General features: G+C 41.1%; 1 protein-coding gene; it reads left to right on the top strand.

The window, feature by feature from the left end:
• LOC132435779 (zinc finger protein 26) overlaps window positions 1-23,275 on the top strand; it is a 94,758-nt gene that overhangs the window by 13,080 nt on the left and 58,403 nt on the right.

The following is a 23,275-nucleotide window of genomic DNA, read 5'->3' as shown; positions in this document are numbered from 1 at the left end:
AGGTGGATACTTTTTAGTACATAGTATGAAATAGTGTTATTGCTTGTGTACACCAAGAACCTTGTGGCCCCTGTTGGTAAGATTCTGGGAATACTGAGGAACTATTGTCCTAGAAGAGTTTTAAATTAATGAGGAAATCTGGGGCAGGAGATGAGATGGCTCATTCTGGTTACATCGGCTCTTAAACACAACAAGGACAGACTTGAAGGCCTGGAATCTCATCTCAAGGCAGAGTACTGAACTCAGCCACGCTCTGACATTGCTGAAATAATTGCTTACTCAGAGCTGTAGCGTTGAGATGGTGGACACCAAATACACAGTTGGCTTGCTGAATTAGAGTCATCTACCTTAAGTGCGCACTAATCCCTTATGTAAACATGCATTAGAAAAGTTGTCTCTTGATAATTGATAATTGGAGTAGCGATATCTGAGAAGTATCCGAGGACTCAGCCTAGCAAACTCGTGGTATACTTTGCACTGTATGCTCTTCACTCGGGGATATGGTCTAGATATTGGCAAACTACAGACTGCAGGCCAAATACAGATTGCAGCCCATATTTGTATGGATGGCAAGTAAGAAGCTTTTACATGTTTAAATGGTTAAAAAGAGCCAAACTTTTATGAAATGAGAAAATTATTTGAAATTCAAATATCAGTGTCCATCCATCAAGTTTCCTTGGACCACAGGCAGACACAATCTGTGTATTGCTGTCCGGCTGCTTTTGCACTGCAGTGGCAGAGTTGAATGGTTGAGGCAGACACGGTATTACCCACAGAACCCACTAACTCCTGATGTAGAGGCCCTTCCCTTCAGTGAAAAAGTGAACCATACCTTGTAGGAGGCAGCTTATTCTTGCAGTACCCCATGCCTCGCTGTTACCAGCTCTGTGTCCAAATTTCCTGTTCTTTTAAGGATGCCAGTCATATTGGCTTAGTTCTCACCCTGTGATCTAATTTAAACTTGATTATCTCTGTAAAGACCCTGTCTCTAATTAACTTCTCATTCTGAGATACTGGGGGTTAGGAATCCAGCGTCTTTTTTGACAGGATGCAATTCAACCCATAACAGTCTGCCCTCCTGCCCCTCCCCACCCCACCAAATTCATATGCTTTTCACATGCAAAATACATTCACCCCTGCCCAACATCCCCCCAAATCTTAATCCACTCCAACATCAACTCTAAGTCCATAATCTCATCTAAATCAGGTATGGGTGAGACTTGGGATATGATTCATCCTGGGGCAATATTCCTCTTCATCTGTGAATCTGTGACACCAGATAAGATATCTGCTTCCAAAATACAATAATCAGATAGGCATGGGATAGACATTCCCATTCCAAAAGGAAGAAATCAGGAAAAAGGGTGTTATGAGTCCCAACCAAGTCCAAAAACTAGCAGGGTAAATTCCATTAGATGTTAAGGCTTGAGAATAACCCTCTTTGGCTAAATACTCTGTCCTCTGAGCCCACTGGGGTGGTGGCCCTGCCCCTTCAACCCTGGATGGTGGGCCAGCCCTCTGGAATTAAAAATGAGGCTTCACCTTCTGGAACCAAGGAAGTGGCCCTGCCCTCAGGGTCATTCTTCCCTTTGCTTTAAGGATAACCTATGTTCACAGCCTGTTTCCAGCCTGTTTCCTGCCTGTAGAATCTCAGAAGTTTGACAAAGTTCCTTCATTTCAACCTTGCTCTGTTCCCTTCAGTCCAAGTTGGTAGCATTTCTGCTGAGATGATTAATTGGATTCACAAACCATACACCCATAATCTCTTGAGCAAGCAGCGTCTGGCCACATGCTTGGTGTTCTCTCCTGAGCTTGCTTTCTCGTTTTTTGCGATATGAGTAAGCTGAGAGTCTTCCAGATCTTCATGATCTAGTTCCTTTATGTTTAACAATACATTCTCAGAAGAAGTTAAGTCATGCCTTCAACACTTTGCTTAGTAATCTCTTCAGCTAAATATCCAAGTTCATCACTCACAAGTTCTGCCTTCCATTAAACACTAGAACACAAGTCAGCCAAGTTCTCTGCCACTTTTCTCTGATTTCCAATAACACGTCCCTCATTTTTGTCTGACACCTCACCAGTACTACCTTAACATTCGTATTTCTACCAACAGTGTCCTCAAGGCAATCTGGGCTTTTTCTATCAAGTACCTCAAAACTCTTCCATCCTCTACCAGTTCCAAAGCCACTTCCACATTTTTAGGTATTTGCTAAAGCAGCACCCTGTTTTCCAGCCAAAATCTTCATTTGTTTGCAAGGGCTGCTGTAACAGAGTACTACAAAATGAGTGGTTTAAGTAACAGAAATTTATTTTTTATATTTTTCATAGTTCTGGAGGTCACAAGTCTGAAGTCAAGGTGCCAGCAGGGTTGATTCCTCCTGAGGACTGTGAGGGGAGAATCTGTTCCAGGATTCTCTCTTCAACTTCTAGGTCTCCGTCTTCTCCCATTGTGTCTTCACATCATTTTTCTCCTTATGTGTGTCTATTTCGTGTCCAAATTTCTCCTTTTTATAAGGATATCAGTCCTATTGGTTCAGGGCCCACCCTAAAGACCTCATTTTTTTTTTTTTCTCTACGCGGGCCTCTCACTGTTGTGACCTTTCCCGTTGCGGAGCACAGGCTCCGGACGCGCAGGCTCAGCAGCCATGGCTCACGGGCCCAGCCGCTCCGCGGCATGTGGGATCTTCCCGGACCGGGGCATGAACCCGTGTCCCCTGCATCGTCAGGCGGACTCTCAACCACTGCGCCACCAGGGAAGCCCCTAAAGACCTCATTTGAACATAGTTATCTCTGTAAAGACCCTGTCTCTAAATAAGGTCAGATTCTGAGGTGGGGGTTTAGGATTCCAACATCTCTTTTCAGGGGGAAACAATTCAACCCATGACATTCAGCAAGGAAACAGGCAATTTGAACAACACTCTAAACCAGCTGGACCTAGCAGACATGTGGAGCACTCTACTCCACTGCAGCAGACTCCCCAAGCACACATGGAACTTTGTGCCACACAGAGCACATGCTAGGCCACAGAACAAGCCCCGAAGGACACTGCAAGCAGCTCTAACACACTGGCCAAAACTGGGACTAAATAAATAATGATAACAGGTTACAACCCAAAGAATAAAATAACAATCCATATATCCATAATGATATATAGATATATAAATGTATAAACAACTAGGGAAGAGGGGAAAACTCTTTTTAAACAGTTGAATATCAATAAATACGAAAGGAAATGACCATTTGGTAGCCAGCACAGTAATACTTGTTTTAGGCAAGAATCATTAATGAATGCTAAAACTGGGTGAGTGACAGTTTTTTGGTTTTTTTTTTTTTTTTGAGTGACAGCTTTATGAGAGGTTATTTTATTAGGTTCAGAACATCTGCCCACAAGACACTTATTAATTACAGTTGGAAAAAGAAATCTGGCATTTACCACCTTAATTAAGCAATCAAAACTAATATTGCCACTACTGGTACAAACAAATATCAGGGAACTGTTGCTGTAATTCTCTGAGAAGGACACAATGTCATTTCTGTAGTATTCCTGCCCCAAATGCATAACCTGAATCTAAATTGTGAGGAAATATCTAGCAAACAAAAGTTATGGCCATTTACCATGAAAATGGCATGCACTTTAAAAAACGTTGAGGTTGTAGAAGAAAAAGGCTGAAAGGCTGCTCCAGTGAAAAAAGAGCTAAAGAGACAGGGCACTGCACACCAAACACAAATTTTGTTTCTTAGACATTATCTGGGCAATTGATGGAATTTGTATAAGTTTTGTGTATTAGGTAATAGTACGACATTTATGTTAATTTCCTCAATTTGATAATTTTATGGTCACTAGATAATAGAATGACCTTCTTGGAGATACTGAAGCACTGGGGAGTATAGAGGACTCACATCTGCAACTCATGCTCGTACCTTTCACGAAAAATATGTTCTTTTATAGAGAAAGCAGATGTGGTAAAGCAATAAAATTGGGGAAGTATAAGTAAAGGGTATTTAGGAATTCTTTACAATTCTTTTTTTTTAACTTAATTTTATTTATTTTATACAGCAGGTTCTTACTAGTTATCTATTTTATACACATCAGTGTATACATGTCAATCCCAATCACCCAATTCATCACACCACCACCACCCTCCCCCCACCACTTTTCCCCCTTGGTGTCCATACATTTGTTCTCTCCATCTGTGTCTCTATTTCTGCCTTGCAAACTGGTTCATCTGTACCATTTTTCTAGATTCTACATACATGTGTTAGTATAAGATATTAGTTTTTCTCTTTCTGACTTACTTCACTCTGTATGACAGTCTCTCGGTCCATCCACGTCTCCACAAATGACCATTTTCGTTCCTTTTTATGGCTGAGTAATACTCCATTGTATATATGTACCACATCTTTACCCATTCGTCTGTCGATGGGCATTTAGGTTGCTTCCATGACCCGGCTATTGTAAATAGTGCTGCAATGAACATTGGGGTGCATGTGTCTTTTTGAATTATGGTTTTCTCTGGGTGTATGCCCAGTAGTGGGATTGCTGAGTCATATGGTAATTCTATTTTTAGTTTTTTAAGGAACCTCCATACTGTTCTCCATAGTGGCTGTATCACTTTACATTCCCACCAACAGTGTAAGAGGGTTCCCTTTGCTCCACACCCTCTCCAGCATTTGTTTTTTTACATTTTCTGATGATGCCCATTCTAACTGGTGTGAGGTGATACCTGATTGTAGTTTTGATTTTCATTTCTCTAATAATTAGTGATGTTGAGCAGCTTTTCATGTGCCTCTTGGCCATCTGTATGTCTTCTTTGGAGAAATGTCTATTTAGGTCTTCTGCCCATTTTTGGATTGGGTTGTTTGTTTTGTTAATATTGAGCTGCATGAGCTGTTTATGTATTTTAGAGATTAATCCTTTGTCTGTTGATTCATTTGCAGATATTTTCTCCCATTCTGAGGGTTATCTTTTCGTCTTGTTTATAGTTTCCTTTGCTGTGCAAAAGCTTTTAAGTTTCATTAGGTCCCATTTGTTTATTTTTGTTTTTCTTTCCATTACTCTAGAGGGTGGGTCAAAAAAGATCTTGCTGTGAATTGTGTCAAAGAGTGTTTTTCCTGTATTTTCCTCTAAGAGTTTCATAGTGTCCAGTCTTACATTTAGGTCTCTAATCCATTTTGAGTTTATTTTTGTGTATGGTGTTAGGGAGTGTTCTAATTTCATTCTTTTACATGTAGCTTCCAGTTTTCCCAGCACCTCTTATTGAAGAGACTGTCTTTTCTCCATTGTATATCCTTGCCTCCTTTGTCATAGATTAGTTGACCATAGGTGCGTGGGTTTATCTCTGGGCTTTCTATCCTGTTCCATTGATCTATATTTCTGTTTTTGTGCCAGTACCATATTGTCTTGATTACTGTAGCTTTGTAGTATAGTCTGAAGTCAGGGAGTCTGACTCCTCCAGCTCTGTTTTTTTCCCTCAAGACCTCTTTGGCTATTCGGGGTCTTTTCTGTCTCCATACAAATTTTAAGATTTTTTTCCCTAGTTCTGTAAAAAATACCATTGGTAATTTGATAGGGATTGCATTGAATCTGTAGATTGCTTTGGGTAGTATAGTCATTTTTACAATATTGATTCTTTCAGTCCAAGAACATGGTATACCTCTCCATCTGTTTGTGTCATCTTTGATTTCTTTCATCCGTGACATACAGTTTTCTGAGTACAGGTCTTTTACCTCCTTAGGTAGGTGTATTCCTAGGTATTTTATTCTTTTTGTTGCAGTGGTGAATGGGATTGTCTCCTTAATTTCTCTTTCTGATCTTTTGTTGTTAGTGTATAGGAATGCAAGAGATTTCTGTGCATTAATTTTGTATCCTGCAACTTTACCAAATTCATTGATTAGCTCTAGTAGTTTTCTCGTGGCACCTTTAGGATTCTCTATGTATAGTATCATGTCATCTGCAAACAGTGACAGTTTTACTTCTTCTTTTCCAATTTGTGTTCCTTTTATTTCCTTTTCTTCTCTGACTGCCATGGCTAGGACTTCCAAAACTATGTTGAATAATAGTGGTGAGTGTGGACATCCTTGTCTTGTTCCTGATCTTAGAGGAAAAGCTTTCATTTTTTCACCAATGAGAATGATGTTTGCTGTCGGTTTGTCCTATATGACCTATAGTATGTTGTGGTAGGTTCCTTCTATGCCCACTTTCTAGAGAGTTTTTACTCATAAATCAGTGTTGAATTTTGTCAAAAGCTTTTTCTGCATCTCTTGAGATGATCATATGGTTTTTCTTCTTCAGTTTGTTAATATAGTGTACCACATTGATTGATTTGTTAATATTGAAGAATCCTTGCTTCCCTGGGATAAATCCCACTTGATCATGGTGCATGATCCTTTTAATGTGTTGTTGGATCCTGTTTGCTAGTAATTTTTTTTTTTTTTTTTTGGCGGTATGCGGGCCTCTCACTGTTGTGGCCTCTCCTGTTGTGGAGCACAGGCTCCAGATGCGCAGGCTCAGCGACCATGGCTCACGGGCCCAGCCGCTCCGCGGCATGTGGGATCCTCCCAGACCTGGGCATGGATCCGCGTCCCCTGCATCGGCAAGCAGACTCTCAACCACTGCGCCACCAGGGAAGCCCCTGTTTGCTAATATTTTGTTGAGGATTTTTGCATCTATATTCATCAATGATATTGGTCTGTAATTTTCTTTTTTTGTAGTATCTTTGTCTGGGTTTGGTATCAGGGTGATGGTGGCCTCGTAGAATGAGGTTGGGAGTGTTTCTTCCTCTGCAATTTTTTGGAAGAGTTTGAGAACAATGGGTGTTTGCTCTTCTGTAAATGTTTAATAGAATTCACCTGTGAAGCCATCTGGTTCTGGACTTCTGTTTGTTTGCAGATTTTTTTTTTTTGGCGTTACGCAGGCCCCTCACTGCTGTGGCCCCTCCCGTTGCGGAGCACAGGCTCTGGACGCGCAGGCTCAGCAGCCATGGCTCACGGGCCCAGCCGCTCCGCGGCATGTGGGATCTTCCCGGACCGGGGCACGAACCCACGTCCCCTGCATCAGCAGGCAGACTCTCAACCACTGCGTCACCAGGGAAGCCCTGTTTGCAGATTTTTAATCACAGTTTCAATTTCATTATTTGTGATTGGTCTGTTCCTATTTTCTATCTCTTCCTGATTCAGTCTTGGAGGGTTATACCTTTCTAAGAATTTGTCCGTTTCTTGCAGGTTGTCCATTTTATTGGCATAGAGTTGCTTGTAGTTGTCTCTTATGATGCTTTGTACTTTTGCAGTGTCCATTGTAACTTCTCCTTTTTCAGTTCTAATTTTATTGATTTGAGTCCTCTCCCTCTTTTTCTTGATGAGTCTGGCTAAAGGTTTATCAATTTTATTCATCTTCTCAAAGAACCAGCTTTTAGTTTTATTGATCCTTGCTATTGTTTTCTTTGTTTCTTTTTCATTTTTTTCTGCTCTCATTTTTCTGATTTCTTTCCTTCTACTAATTTGTGTTTCCTTTGTTCTTCTTTCTGTAGTTCCTTTAGGTGTAAGGTTAGATTGTTTGAGATTTTTCTTGTTTCTTGAGGTAGGATTGTATTGCTATAAACTTCCCTCTTAGAACTGCTTATGCTGCATTCCATAGGTTTTGGATCGTCATGTTTTCATTGTCATTTGTCTGTCTCTTGCTGTTTTTTGATTTCCTCTTTGATTTCTTCAGTGATCTCTTGGTTATTTAGTAACGTATTATATAGCTTCCATTTGTTTGTGTTTTTTTATTTTTTTCCCTGTAATTTATTTCTAGTCTCATAGCATTGTTGTCAGAAAAGATAATTGATATGATTTCAATTTTCTTAAATTTACTGAGGCTTGATTTGTGACCCAAGATGTGATCTATCCTGGAGAATGTTCCATGTGCATTTGAGAAGAAAGCATACTCCGTTGTTTTCAGATGGAATGTCCTATAAATATCAATTAAGTCTATCTGATCTATTGTGTCATTTAAAGCTTGTGTTTCCTTATTAGTTTTGTGTCTGGATTATCTGTCCATTGATGTAAGTGAGGTGTTGAGAGTCCCCCACTCTTATTGAGATACTGTTGCTTACCTCTTTTATAGCTGTTAGCATTTACCTTATGTATTGAGGTGCTCCTATGTTGGTTGCCTATATATTTATAATTGTCATATCTTTTTCTTGGATTGATTCCTTGATCATTACGTAGTGTCCGTCCTTATCTCTTATAACATTATTATTATTTTTTTTTTTGCAGTACGCGGGCCTCTCACTGTTGTGGCCTCTCCCATTGCGGAGCACAGGCTCCAGATGCGCAGGCTCAGCAGCCATGGCTCATGGGCCCAGGCGCTCCGTGGCATGTGGGATTTTCCCGGACTGGGGCACGAACCCACGTCCCCTGCATTGGCAGGTGGACTCTCAACAACTGCGCCACCAGGGAAGCCCCTCTTATAACATTATTTTAAAGTCTGTTTTGTCTGATAGGAGTATTGCGACTCCAGCTTTCTTTTGATTTCCATTTGCATGGAATATCTTTTTCCATCCTCTCACTTTCTGGCTGTATGTGTCCCTAGGTCTGAAGTGGGTTTCTTGTAGACAGCATATATATGGGTCTTGTTTTTGTATCCATTCAGCAAACCTGTGTCTCTTGATTGGGGCATTTAAGGTAATTATTGATATGTATGTTCCTATTACCATTTTCTTAATTGTTTTGGGTTTGTTTTTGTAGGTCCTTTTCTTCTCTTGTGTTTCCCACTTAGAGAAGTTCCTTTAGCATTTGTTGTAGAGCTGGTTTGGTGGTGCTGAATTCTCTTACCTTTTGCTTGTCTGTAAAGCTTTTGATTTCTCTGTCGAACCTGAATGAGATCCTTGCCAGGTAGAGTAATCTTGGCTGTGGGTTCTTCCCTTTCACCAATTTAAATATACCATGCCACTCCTTTCTGGCTTGTAGAGTTTCTGCTGAGAAATCAGCTCTTAACCTTATGGGAGCTCCATTGTATGTTGTCATTTTCCCCTTATTGCTTTAAATAATTTTTCTTTGACTTTAATTTTTGTCAGTTTGATTACTGTCTGTCTTGGCGTGTTTCTCCTTGGGTTTATCCTGCCTGGGGCTCTCTGCACTTCCTGGACTTGGGTGGCTATTTCCTTTCCCATGTTAGGGAGTTTTTCAACTATAATCTCTTCATATATTTTCTTGGGTCCTTTCTCTCTCTCTTCTCCTTCTGGGACCCCTATAATGTGAATGTTGGTGTGTTTATGTTGTCCCAGTAGTCTCTTAGGCTGTTTTCATTTCTTTTCATTCTTTTTTCTTTATTTTATTCCATGGCAGTGAATTCCACGATTCTGTCTTCCAGGTCACTTATCCGTTCTTCTGCCTCAGTTGTTCTACTACTGATTCCTTCTAGTGTATTTTTCATTTCAGTTATTGTATTGTTCATCTCTGTTTGTTTGTTTTTTAATTCTTCTAGGTGTTTGTTCTTTAATTCTTCTAGGTCTTTGTTAAACATTTCTTGCATCTTCTTGATGTTTGCCTCCATTCTTTTTCTGAGGTCCTGGATCATCTTCACTATCATTATTCTGATTTCTTTTTCTGGAAGGTTGCGTGTCTCCACTTCATTTAATTGTCTTTCTGGGGTTTTATCTTGTTCCTTCATCTGGTACATAGTCTTCTGCCTTTTCATTTTGTCTGTCTTTCTGTGAATGTGGTTTTTGTTCCATAGGCTGCAGGATTGTAGTTCTTCTTGCTTCTGCTGTCTGCCCTCTGGTGGATGAGGCTATCTACGAGGCTTGGGCAATCTCCCTGTGTTTCTCTGGTAGGCAGAGCTCTGTAAAACTTTAATGTGCTTGTCTGCTGTTGGGTGGGGCTGAGTTCCCTCCCTGTTGGTTGTTTGGCCTGAGGCGACCCAGCACTGGAGCCTACCCAGCTCTTTGGTGGAGCTATTGGCCGACTCTGGGAGGGCTCACCGCCAAGGAGTACTTCCCAGGACTTCTGCTGCCAGTGCCCTTTTCCTCACGCTCAGACATAGCCACCACCCGCCTCTTCAGGAGACCCTCCAACACTAGCAGGTAGGTCTGGTTCAGTCTCTATGGGGTCACTGCTCCTTCCCCTGGGTCCCGATGCACACACTACTTTGTGTGTGCCCTCCAAGAGTGGAGTCTCTGTTTCCCCCAGTCCTGCCAAAGTCCTGCAAGCAAATCCCGCTAACCTTCAAAGTCTGTTTCTCTGGGAATTCCTCCTCCCGTTGCCAGACCCCCAGGTTGGGAAGCCTGATGTGGAGCTCAGAACCTTCATTCCAGTGGGTGGGCTTCTGTGGTATAAGTGTTCTCCAGTTTGTGAGTGACCCGCCCAGCGGTTATGTGATTTGATTTTATTGTGATTGCACCCCTCCTCCTGTCTCATTGTGGCTTCTCCTTTGTCTTTGGATGTGGGGTATCTTTTTTGGTGAGTTCCAGTGTCTTCCTGTCGATGATTGTTCAGCAGTTATTTGTGATTCTGGTGCTCTTGCAAGAGGCGGTGAGTGCACGTCCATCTACTTGAACCAATCAGACATTCTTTACAATTCTTTAAATTCTGTATTTTTGTGACATTTTTTCAACTTTTCGGCAGCATGAAATCATTTATAAATAATACAGTTAGGAAGAAAAAATGAATTTAGCAAGGTCACTGGATGTCAGGTCCGTATATCGAAGTCAGTTCTACTTCTACACACCAGAAAAACTTTATAAAATAGGATTTAATAAAATGAATTCATTTTCAAAAGTATCAAATTACACAATAAATTTTCTGTGTGTTGGAACTGTTCTGTATCTTGACTATAGTCATCGATATATAAACATACACAGGTGATAAAATCAAATAGAACTTGATACATATACACATACAACTGTGTGTAAGTAAAACTGGGGAAATCTTAGTAAGTCTTGTGGATTGTATTGATGTCAGTACTCTGGCTGTGATATTATACTGTAGTTATGCAAAATGTTAACGCTGGGGGTAAACTGGGCAAAGTGTATTAGGGATTGCTTTGTATTTTATTTTATACTGGAGGTGAACTTGCAATTATCTTGATAAAATTTTTAATTAAAATAAATCTAATAAGGATGTAAAAGTAGAATGAATAAACTATTATATACAATCAATAGAATACTATGCTATAACTATGAAATAAACTACAATTGAATAAACAACATGTTTACATCCTAGATACATAGTATTGAGTAAAAAAAAAAGTCATTCTCAGAAGACTGTATATAATATAATACCATAGTTAAAGACCAATAAAGTGAAATGGATTATATATTATTTAGACACACATGTGTAGGTGATAAGATGATGAAATGAAAAAGCAAGATAATGATAAGCAAAATATTTAGGATAGTGTCTGCCTCTGTGGAGAAAGCAGTGAGTTGGAAAGGAGGCACAGCAGACAGAGACTGCAAGTGATTTGTAATTTTCTTTTTCTCAGACTGGGTGATAGATTCATGGACATTCATGAGAAAGTACTTGTAACTAATATTAGATAAAAAAGGGGACATAAACACAGATAATTTAAATTTTTTAATTATATGAGAATACTAAGAATAACCATGTGCCACTAAATATGAAAATTTAGATTAAAATTTTCAATTTTCTTGTAAATTATACATTACCAAAATTGACCAAGCAGGAAAAAGTGAGATTGATTAAATCAATCACAAATAAAGAAACTGAACTGTAGTCAAAATCCCCTCAATGAAAGAAAAAAAAAAACCCTCAATGAAATGTAACAAGCCTAGATTGTTGAACAGTAAAATTTTACCAAACAGTGAAGGACTTGATCATCATTATGTTATACAGCAGTGCTAGAAAAATGTTAAAGGATAGATTACTCTCAAATTCATTTACAATCCTGTATAACCTTCACACCGAAATTGGATAGACACAGTAGAAAAAAAAGTAGAGGTCAATCTAATAGATGAAAAACTGAATAAAATGGAATCCAGGCTTCTTCCCCCACACATTTGTATATGTCTGTATTAGGTGGAACTATATGAAATCAACAATGGACCCGTTATTGACACATGTGGCAGATTTTGTTTTCCAAAGTTGACTGTGACAACATGTCCCAGCTGGCATCCTCTTCTACAATGTGACTGTGACACTCCCCCCACCGAGAGTCCTGTTGGCTGGTTACTTGTTTGTAGCTAAAAGAATGTGGAGAAAGTGCTTCTGCTTTCCTTGCTTGAACACGTGTTCTTGAAGCTTTGGCGGCCCTGTGAGCAGCCTGTCAGGCTGTGGTGCTCAGAGAGAAACCGCAGAGAGTGCCGGTGGAGAAACCATGTAGAGAGGCTCTGAGGCTCCATGGAGAAAAAGAGATGCCCATGCAGCCCCACATCTTCCAGTGCCACCCTTTCCAGCTCCAGCCACCAGGGGACAGCAATTGCACGAGGAACCCTGAACCAAAAACCAGCAGCCAAACCCTCCAGGGACTCCTGACCAACAGAAACCGTGAGAGATGTAACATCTTTGTTGTTACATATGCTATAGTTTGGGGACATGCTTTAGGCAGCAGTACTGACTGGAATAGAAATTTGGTCTTGGAAGTTGGGTGCTACTGCAACAAAACCTTAAAACATCTGCCACTGGTTTGGGCACTGGGTGGTGAGCAGAATCTGGAAGACTTTTGAGGAAAATGTTAATGAAAGCCTGAAGGGCCCTTAGGAGGGGTGTTAGCAGAGCCTGAAGGTCATCAAGGAAGTTGTTGATGGGGGCTTGAAGGGACATAAGGAGAGTGTTATGGGAACATGGGCAAAAGGAGACTTTGTTATGAGTGGCAGAAAGTATCTCAATACTGTCGCCTAATGGACATGGAAAATAGATACACACCTAATCGTAGCCCAGCAGGAGCCTGTGGGACCTTCCCAGAACAGGACAGCACCCCGACCAGTGTCCTGCCTACCTCTTGTCTGTGCAAAGCCTTTAGCCTCCTAGGCCTTCCCCAAGTTCCAGAGAACAAATACAACCAGAGAAGTGAGAAAATGCAGAAAGGAGGGAAAACAGTCAAGCAAGACAAAATAATAATACTTTAGCTGTTCAAGTCAAAGGTCTTTAGTTCCTCCTCAAGGGCTGTAGATACTATGCTGAGCCGTGTCCTTGAGCTGTTCTGCAGATACTGAGACCCCCACCAGGTGGGAGAAGTTAACTGTCTGCTGCCCACAAGTACGCAGACCCCAGAACGGCTGGAACCTGAAGGTTGACGATGCCGACTCCTGATTACCTCACCACCAACCGATCAGAAGAAGGTCCACGAGCTGATCACACTCCACAGCCCCCCTCCCTCATCCCGTCTTTAAAAACCTTACCCTGAAAGCCATCAGGGGTTGGTGTCTTTCAAGCACTAGCCAACCTTGCTCCTTGCTTGGCCCCATGTTGGGCGCCTGCAGTCAGCGCTGCCCTTTCCTTCACCACAACTGGTGTCAGAAGATTGGCTTTGCTGTGCGGGGCAAGTGGACCCAAGTTTGGTTCGGTAACATAATGACCTCAAATGGTAGAGCTAAGAGTTTTCTTTCTTTTTTTAAAAATTAATTAATTAATTAATTAATTTTTGGCTGTGTTGGGTCTTTGTTGCAGTGCGCGGGCTTTCTCTAGTTGTGGCGAGTGGGGGCTACTCTTTGTTGTGGTGTGTGGGCTCCTCTTTGCAGTGGCTTCTCTAGTTGCGGAGCACAGGCTCTAGGCACGCAGGCTTCAGTAGTTGTGGCACGCGGGCTCAGTAGTTGTGGCGCATGGGCTTCGTTGCTCTGCGGCATGTGGGATCTTCCCGGACCAGGGCTCGAACCCGTGTCCCCTGCATTAGCAGATGGATTATAAACCACTGCGCCACCGGGGAAGTCCCAAGCTAAGAGTTTTCTACGCACAGTGTTACTGTGCTACCTGGTTTATTCTCACTGCTTATAATAAAATGAGAGAGGAGAGAGAGGAGCTAAAAAATGAACCAGTCCATGAGGAAATGACAGTGGCCCAGTACAGTCTTTTCAGCCAGTTAAAATGTTCTCAAAGTGAGAAAGGTCCTCAGGGACTGTAAAATCCTTAGGCAAGGTTTCAGAAAGACCTAAGGGGATGCCTCGTGTACCTCTTCAGAGAAAAGAGAAACCTTCTAAGTACCTTATGGGAAAGCCTCTGTGAATGCTCTCATAAAAAACAGAGCTTCTGTCAGTGTTAATACAGAACCTTCACAGAGAGCCCAAGGCAGACAAAGTCTTATCTTTAAGAGATATTTTGAAGATGTGGCTTTTGCCAAATTGTTATATTAAAAAGCGCACAAAAATTTCCCCCCCATTTCCTATGTATCCTCCCAACAACTCATGTGTACATCCATGAAACTCCTCAAATACTCTCAAAACAGAAATTTGGGAGCTTCATCTTTAAGAATTGAGGTAAGTCAACAAGCTCTCAATGAGGCAAACTGTGGAGTCAGCTGGTGAATTGTAAGGTCCCAGTTGCAGATCTGGAGAGAATCATTTTGAGGAAAGTCTCATTATAGCCTCAATTCCCAAGAATATTTTCCATTACTTGAGGTTGCAAGCATGCTAACTAAAGAGATAACATGAGTGTCTAATAAAGAAAAATGGTGAAATTGGGACATGTTTGAGTAGAAAGGAAAATACAGGACAAAATTAGGATAGAAGCATGGCTAATTGTAGGGTTCCCAGCAAGAAGTGGGAAAAGTGAAGGCTACTTGTAAACTGAAAGATAGTATAAACACATATATACACACCACAAAGTTTAAAACCAGCCATAATTGGAGAGGGTGTGGAGAAAAGGGAACCCTCTTGCACTGTTGGTGGGAATGTAAATTGATACAGCCACTATGGAGAACAGTATGGAGGTTCCTTAAAAAACTAAAAATAGAATTACCATATAATCCAGCAATCTCACTACTGGGCATATACCCAGAGCAAACCATAATTCAAAAAGACACATGCACCCCAATGTTCATTGCAGCACTATTTACAATAGCCGGGTCATGGAAGCAACCTAAATGCCCATTAACAGACGAATGGATAAAGAAGTTGTGGCACATATATACAATGGAATATTACTCAGCCATAAAAAGGAACGAAATTGAGTCATGTGTTGAGATGTGGATGGATCTAGAGACTGTCATACAGAGTGAAGTAAGTGAGAAAATGATAAACAAATATCGTATATTAACGCATGTATGTGGAACCTAGAAAAATGGTACAGATGAACTGGTTTGCAGGGCAGAAATACAGACACAGATGTAGAGAACAAACATATGGACACCAAGGGGGGAAAGGGACAGGGGGTGGGGTGGTGGTGTGATGAATTGGGTGATTGGGATTGACATGTATACACTGATGTGTATAAAATTGATGACTAATAAGAACCTGCCATATAAAAAAATAAATAAAATTCAAAAAAAGAATATATGTATGGATATGTACATATAGAGAACAGTCACTTTGCTGTACAGCAGAAATTAACAGGACATTGTAAATCACTATACTTCAATAAAATAAAATTTTTATAAAGATCTCAATAAAACGAGGAGATCAGGGAGGGGGGCAGGTGCAGAGCAGAGCCTATAAAAGACACGAAATACAATCTTGACATTTTGCAGGGATTTCGCATCCCTGTCACCACAGTTGGACAGAGGGTGCCCAGGAAGCAAAGGAGGTGGCTACGGGGCTGAGGTTCAAGGGTCAGGGTTCTGAGCTCTCCAATAACTCCTCCTTTAATCCCCCCATCTACTCTGTAACACTGCAGTGAGCAGGTCTTACAAAAAATAAATAAAATAAAATATACTTTGTAAAAAAAAAAAAAACCCCAAACAAAAAAAAAACCCAGCCATATTAACTTGAAAAGACAAACCCTGGACAAAATAAAAAGAGCTCTTTGGGCTCCCAACGTTGTCTGGGCAGGAAGGAGGCTGAGAAGGACACTCTGGCAAACGTGGATGTTTAGGATAAGGAAGCGTGGCTCGGCAGAACCAAGCCCCAAGGTGCCGCTAAGAGGTACAGAGAGCTCCACGCGAGCAGGACCGGACCCTAAACAGTTAACTGGTAACACGTACCCAACAGGATTTGGAATTTCTGTGGACCAGCGGCTGCTGTGTGAGGACTCATGTTGTCCCCAGTTTGGAATAGGAATATCTATAGAAGTCTTCCTCTGTCTGCCCCACTATCATATTTCAGGTTTGTAAGACGAAGACTGAGAATAGCACGTAAAGAGCGGTACCCAGGGGAGCAGTCCTGAGGACCCTCACCTGCCACAGGGCCTGATTTCCAGAATGAGGTCTTGGACTTCAACCTGACACCGCGATGGAATGAGACGTTTGGGGTCTTGGGGCAGGAGGTGGTTATGGTTTGCGGAAGTCAATGGTCAAAGCCAGAGGGCAGTCTGTGGTAAGTTTTGTTTCCCTAAGATGGCTACAAGAACACCTCGCACACAGCATCCTCTTCTACAAGGGGCAATGTGATTTTGCCACTCCTCCCACAGGGAGGAGAGGTCTACGCACCCTGCCCCTTGAATCCAGATGGGCTGGTGACTTGTTCATAGTCAACAGATTGCAGCAGAAATTAAGCTGTGTGGCTTCCAAGCCCAGGTCATGAAAGGAAATGCAGCTTCACACCTTGTTCTCAGAAGCTCTCCCTGATGAAGATTGCAGCAGCCGGGTAAGCAGTCCAACTGCCCTGAGGCTGCTGTGCTGTGATGAGGTTCAAACAGCTCACACGAAAAGACCAGTGAAGAGGGCTGAGGCTACGGCAAGAGCAGGAGCCGCCTACACCACCCGGATGTTCCAGCTCCGGCCATCACCTGACTGCAACCACATGAGAGACCCCCAAGACAAAACCGCCTAGCTGAGCTTGTCTTGAATTTCTGACCCAGGAAACTCTGCGATATAATAAGCCATTAAATTGTCATCTATTATGCAGAAGAGGAACTGGACCAGCCCACAAAAGGACAATTTCATATTGTTCAACCTTATAAGTAAATAAATAATATGTTCAAGATAATACTAGACTTTATTAATGTATGCATCATTTTAATCTTAATGTAGAAATAGGTTAATAAAGAAACATAACTACCTATATAGCTAAAGAAAAATATTCAGTACATTTCAGCAATTCTTAATAATCAAGTCCTTAACAAACTCAAAATGGAAACTAACTTCCTTTTAAGATAATAAAGAATAGCTACCAACCCCTACAGGAAACATCGTACTTAAAGTAAAACTTTAGAAACATTATAAAATTAGGAACAACTGAGTTGACCCCCCTACTTCTCATACTCTTAAGCATTGAACTGGCACCCTAATCAATGCACTAGAAGACAAAAAATGAAAATTAAGAATTATACGGACTGGAAAGAAAGAGGAAGAATTGTGGTTATTAGAAGCAAGATCTGAAAAGAGATTTAGCACTGTTGCTGGGTACAAATCAGTTCTCTTCCTGTACACCATCTCTCTTAGTCTGATCTGGCTCCTGTGACAAAATGCCACAGACTTGGTGCCTTAAATAGCAGAAATTTATTTTCTTACAGTTTTGGAGGCTACATATCCAAGATCAAGGTGCCGGCAGGGTCGGTTTGGGTGATGCCTCTCTTCCTGGCTCGTGAATAGCCGCCACCTCCTCACTGTGGCCCCACATGGGTTTCCTTGGTGTGCGTGCCAGTGAGGCAAGAGACAGACGGACCCTGAGCTACGCACTTGCACCTGGCCTCCCGTTTACATTTCATGGGGCAGGAAAACGTGGCCTTCAGGCCGGACACTTACAACTAGCCTCCTGTTCGCAGTTCCTGAGATAGGAGATAGGTGGGCTCCAGGTTAGACATTTAAAATCAGCCTCCTGTTTGCTCTCTGAAATGGAAGTAACAACAGAAACCGGGTAAACAGCCAGGCTTCGTCTCCTGTGGACGCCTTAAGATAACAGTCATGGCAGGAACAGAGAGGGGCTAACCCCTGTTTGAGTAATAGATCAAGAGGTCATACATTTCCCATCCTTGGGACAAGGGAGACACTGCACATGCACAGAAAGCCTCCGTGGGTGTCAAAAGGAGGGGGCACCACCCCATAATAGGTGATGTTAAGGCCGTCCCATAGGCCTCTGGGCTAGAATCCATGTTGGAAAGAAGCTGCGCACACATGCTGGGGAGGGTCCTAGGGCAGGGCAGGTGCGGAGAAAGAAACCAGATAATTGGCCAGAAGTGAACAGAGACCTGGAAGACCTGCCCTATATAAGTGACTTTACTGCCTCTTTACTGGGCTTCTCCTCGTTAGGGGCGACGACCACACCCTTGCTCTCCGGGTGTGCGTCTCTGCCCTACTTCTGTCTTAACTGAACAAGCTGTTTCTCTGTGTGCTCTCGCACTTGTTGTACTGTGTCTCTAATAATAAACTTTGCACCTGTTTTTACAGTTTTGCCTCCATGAGAAACGCGTCTTTCACTGGGGCCAAGAGCCAGGGGGTGTGGTGGCTGGGATTCCTGTTATATATTTTTTTAAATAAATTTATATTTATTTATTTATCTATCCATTTATGGCTGCGCCAGGTCTCTGTTGCTGCGTGTGGGCTTTCTCTAGTTGCGGCGAGCGGGGGTTACTCTTTGCTGCGGTGCACGGGCTTCTCATTGTGGTGGTTTCTCTTGTTGAGGAGCACGGGCTCTAGAGCTCAGGCTTCAGTTGTGGCACACGGGCTCAGTAGTTGTGGCTCGCGGGCTCTAGAGCGCAGGTTCAATAGTTGTGGCGCACGGGCTTAGTTGCTCTGCGGCATGTGGGATCTTCCCGGACCAGGGCTCAAACCCACGTCCCCCACACCGGCAGGCGGATTCCCAACACCTGCACCACCAGGGAAGTCCAGGATTCCTGGTTTTCATCCAGGCTACCCAGGTTCAATTACTGGGCAGGGAATTAAGATCTCGCTTCACACCACCACTCACTGCTGCCTCTCTGAGATTACCAGGAGAGCCAGCTCCCTGGTGTTTCTTCTTATAAGGACATTAACCTTATGGGATCGGGGTTATGACCTTATGACCTCGCTTAACCTTAATTTCCTTAGAAGCCTCATCTCCAAATACCGCAACATTGGGGGTTACGATTTCAACAAATGAATTTTGGAGGGACACAAACATTCAGTTCATAGCACAATTAATAGGCAATAAGGAATTATACTGGGGGAAAAAAGCTTGTCTTCATAATATCACTGGGAATGATAAACTACTTAGGAATACATCTGATACAATGTTGAATTTAAAATTAGAACTATCTAGGAATAAATCTTTAAAAAATATTTATTTATTTATTTACTTTTGCTGCACCTGGTCTTAGATGTGGCATGCAGGATCTTTAGTTGTGGCATGTGGGATTTAGTTACCTGACCAGGGATTGAACCCCAGCCCCCTGTATTGGGAAGGCAGAGTCTTATCCACTGGACCACCAGGGAAGTCCTTCTAGGAATAAATCTTTAAAAAACTATATAAACTGAGAATTTATTAATAAAATAATAAAATTAAAATTCTATAAAAGTTCATAAAAAACTGAAAATTGAAAGATATAGTATCTTAATGGAGTAGAGTCAATATCGTAAAATATTAATTATTATACATATATATTTAATATAATTTAAATCAAAACAAAATATTTTTTTCTTGAAATGTGATAAACAAATTCTAATATTTACATTAATGTTTACAGGTCTCAGATATACACGACAATAATGAACATGCATAACAATCAGTGGAGCTTTCCCTCCTAGATACAAGAGGACAAGAGGTTTTTATTAAGCTAGAATAGTAAGACAATGTGATATTCACATAGAACTTCTCAGACAAGCAAAAACTGAAAGAGTTCATCAATACTAAAACGACCCAACAAGAGCTGTTAAAGGGTCTTCTCTAAGTGGAAAAGAAAAGGCTAAAACAAGAAGTAAGAATTTTATAGGCAAAGTAAAATTCCACTGGTAAAGGCAAATGTATAGTAAAGGCTGAGGATCAACCACTTAAATAAGTTAGTAGGAAGCTTAAAAGACAAAAATTGTAAAATCAACTGTAAGTACAGTGAACTGTTAAGGGATAGATATGAAGATGTAACATATGACATCAAAAACACAAAATGTGGGGGAAGGGAATAAAAAAATGTAGATCTTTTAGAATGTGTTGAACTTAAATGACTATCATTTTAAAACAAGTGGATATCATTATAGGTAACATGTATGAACTCCATGGTAACCACAAATCAGAAACCTACAAAAGATAACAAAAACTAGAGAGAAAGGAACACAAGCATACTACAAAATAAAATCATCAAACCACAAGGAAAGAAACTAAAAGAAAAAAATACAAAATAATTTGAAAATCCAGAAAACAAATAACAAAATGGGAATAAGTACAGACCTATCAATAATCACTTTATTTTTCACTGTTTGTTTATATTTTTGTTTCATTATGTTTTGTTTTTATTGAGATACATTTGATTTACAATATTACTTTAGTTTCAGGTGTAAAACATAGTGACTAAAATTTTTTGTAGATTATACTCCACTTAAAATTATTATAAAATATTGGCTGTATTCCCTGTGCTGTACAATATATCCTTGTAGCTTATTTATTTTATACATAATGGTCTGCACCTCTTAATTCTCTCCCCCTATCTTGCCTCTCTCCCCGCCCTCCCACCACTGGTAACCACTAGTTTGCTCTCTGTATCTGTGAGTCTCTTTCTGTTTTGCTATATTCATTCATACTTTAGCTTCCATGGATAAGTGATAACACACAGTATTTGTCTTTCTCTTTCTGACTTATTTCACTAGGTATGATAATACCTTGTATTTCCATCCATGTTGTTGAAAATGGCAAGATTTCATTCTAATTTTTATGGCTGAGTAATATTCCAGTATATATATCACATCTTCTTCATCCTTTTATCTGCTGATGGGCACTTAACCTTGCTTCCATATCTTGGCTATTGTAAATAGTGCTGCTATGAACATTGGGGTGCATGTATCTTTTCAAATTAGTGTTTTCCTTTTCATCAGATATATACCAAGGAGTGGAATTGCTGGATCATATGGTACTTTTCTTTTTAGTTTTTAGAGGAACCTCCATACAGTTTTCCATGCTGGCTGTACCAACTTACATTCTGACCAACTGTGTACAAGGGTCCCCTTTTCTCCACATCTTCACCTACATTTGCTATTTGTGGTCTTTTTGATGATAGCCATTCTGACAGGTGTGAGGTGATATCTCATTGTTGGTTTTGATTTGTATTTCACTGATGATTAGCGATGTTGAACTTCTTTTCATGTGTCTATTGGCCACCTGCATATCCTCTTTGGAAACATGTCTATTCAGGTCTTCTGCCCTTTTTTTTTTTTTTCTGCCCATTTTTTAATTGAGTTTTTTTTTTTTATGTTGAGTTTTACAAGCTGTTTATATATTTTGGATATTAACTGCTTATCATATCATTTGTAAATATTTTCTCCCAGTCAGTAGACTGTCTTTTCGTTTGATTGATGGTTTTCTTTGCTGTTCAAAAGATTTTAAGTTTAATTAGATCTCATTTGATTATTTTTGCTTTTGTTTCCTTTGCCTTAGGAGACAGATCCAAAAGAATATGCTATGATTTACGCAAAAGAGTGTTCTGCCTATGTTTTCTTCTAGGAGTTTTATGGTTTCTGGTCTCACAGTTAGGTCTTTAATCCATTTTGAATTTATTTTTGCATATGGCATGAGAAAATATTCTACTTTCTTTTATATATAGCTGTCCATTTTTCCCAGCACCACTTATGAAAAAGACAGTCTTTTCCCCATTGTATATTCTTGCCTCTTTTGTCATAGATTATTTGACCATAAGTGTGTGGGTTTATTTCTGGGCTTTGTATCCTATTCCATTGATCTATATATCTATTTTTGTCCCAGTACCATGCTGGTGTTTTTGTTTTTATTTTTTGAGGGGCGGTGGGAGCTACGCTGAGTAGCCTTGACCAGGGATTGAGCTGGGCCCTCAGCAGTGAAAGTGTGGAGTCTTAACCAGTTGACTACTAGGGAATACCCTACCATATTGTGTTTTTTTTTAATTAAAATTATTTATTTATTTATTTATTTTTTGCTGCATTGGGTCTTTATTTCTGCACACGGGCTTTCTCTAGTTGTGGTAAGCGGGGGCTACTCTTTGTTGTGGTGTGTGGGCTTCTCATTGCAGTGGTTTCCCTTGTGGAGCACAGGCTCTAGGCACGCAGGCTTCAGGAGTTGTGGCACGTGGGCTCAGTAGTTGTGGCTCATGGACTCTAGGGCGCAGGCTCAGTAGTTGTGGTGCATGGGCTTAGTTGCTCTGCATCATGTGGGATCTTCCTGGACCAGGGCTTGAACCCATATCCCCTGCATTGGCAGGCGGATTCTTAACCACTGCACCACCAGGGAAGCCCTACCATATTGTTTTGATTACTGTAGCTTTGTAGTATGGTCTGAAGTCAGGGAGCGTGATTCCTCTAGCTCCATTCTTCTTTCTCAAGATTGTTTTGGCTATTTGGGGTCTTCTGTGTTTCCATATACATTTTAGGATTATTTGTTCTAGTTCTGTGGAAAATGTCATGGATATCTTGATAGGGATTGCATTAAATCTGCACTGTGTAATGTTAACAGTATTAATTCTTCCAATCCATGAACACAGGATATCTTTTCATTTTTTTGCATCCTCTTCAATTTCCTTCATCAGTCTTTTATAGTTTTCAGCGTATAGGTCTTTCACATCCTTGGTAAAGTTTATTCTTAGGTATTTTACTCTCTCTTTTTTTTTTTTTTTTTGTGGTACGTGGGCCTCTCACTGTTGTGGCCTCTCCCGTTGTGGAGCACAGGCTCTGGATGCACAGGCTCAGCGGCCATGGCTCACGGGCCCAGCCACTCCGCGGCATGTGGGATATTCCCAGAGCAGGGCATGAACCTGTGTCCCCTGCATCAGCAGGCAGACTCTCAAGCACTGCACCACTAGGGAAGCCCTACTCTTTTTGATATAATTTTATTTTATTTATTTATTTTTTTGGGCTGAGTCAGGTCTTATTTGTGGCACGCGGGATCTCCGTTGAGTCATGTGGGAACTTTCGTTGGGGCGCGCAGTCTTCTCTCTAGCTCTGGCGTAGGTTTTCTCTTCTCTAGTTGTGGCATGCAGGCTCCAGGGCACATGGGCTCTGTAGTTTGTGGCACATGGGTCCTCTAGTTGAGGCGCATGAGCTCTGTAGTTGTAGTGTGCAGGTGTAGCTGCCCCACAGCATGTGGGAACCTAGTTC

The sequence above is a fragment of the Delphinus delphis genome, chromosome 13, assembly GCF_949987515.2.
Source record: "Delphinus delphis chromosome 13, mDelDel1.2, whole genome shotgun sequence".
In the NCBI taxonomy this organism is placed as follows: domain Eukaryota; kingdom Metazoa; phylum Chordata; class Mammalia; order Artiodactyla; family Delphinidae; genus Delphinus; species Delphinus delphis.
Note: the sequence above shows the minus strand (reverse complement) of the source record. Positions and strands in the feature narration are given on the sequence as shown.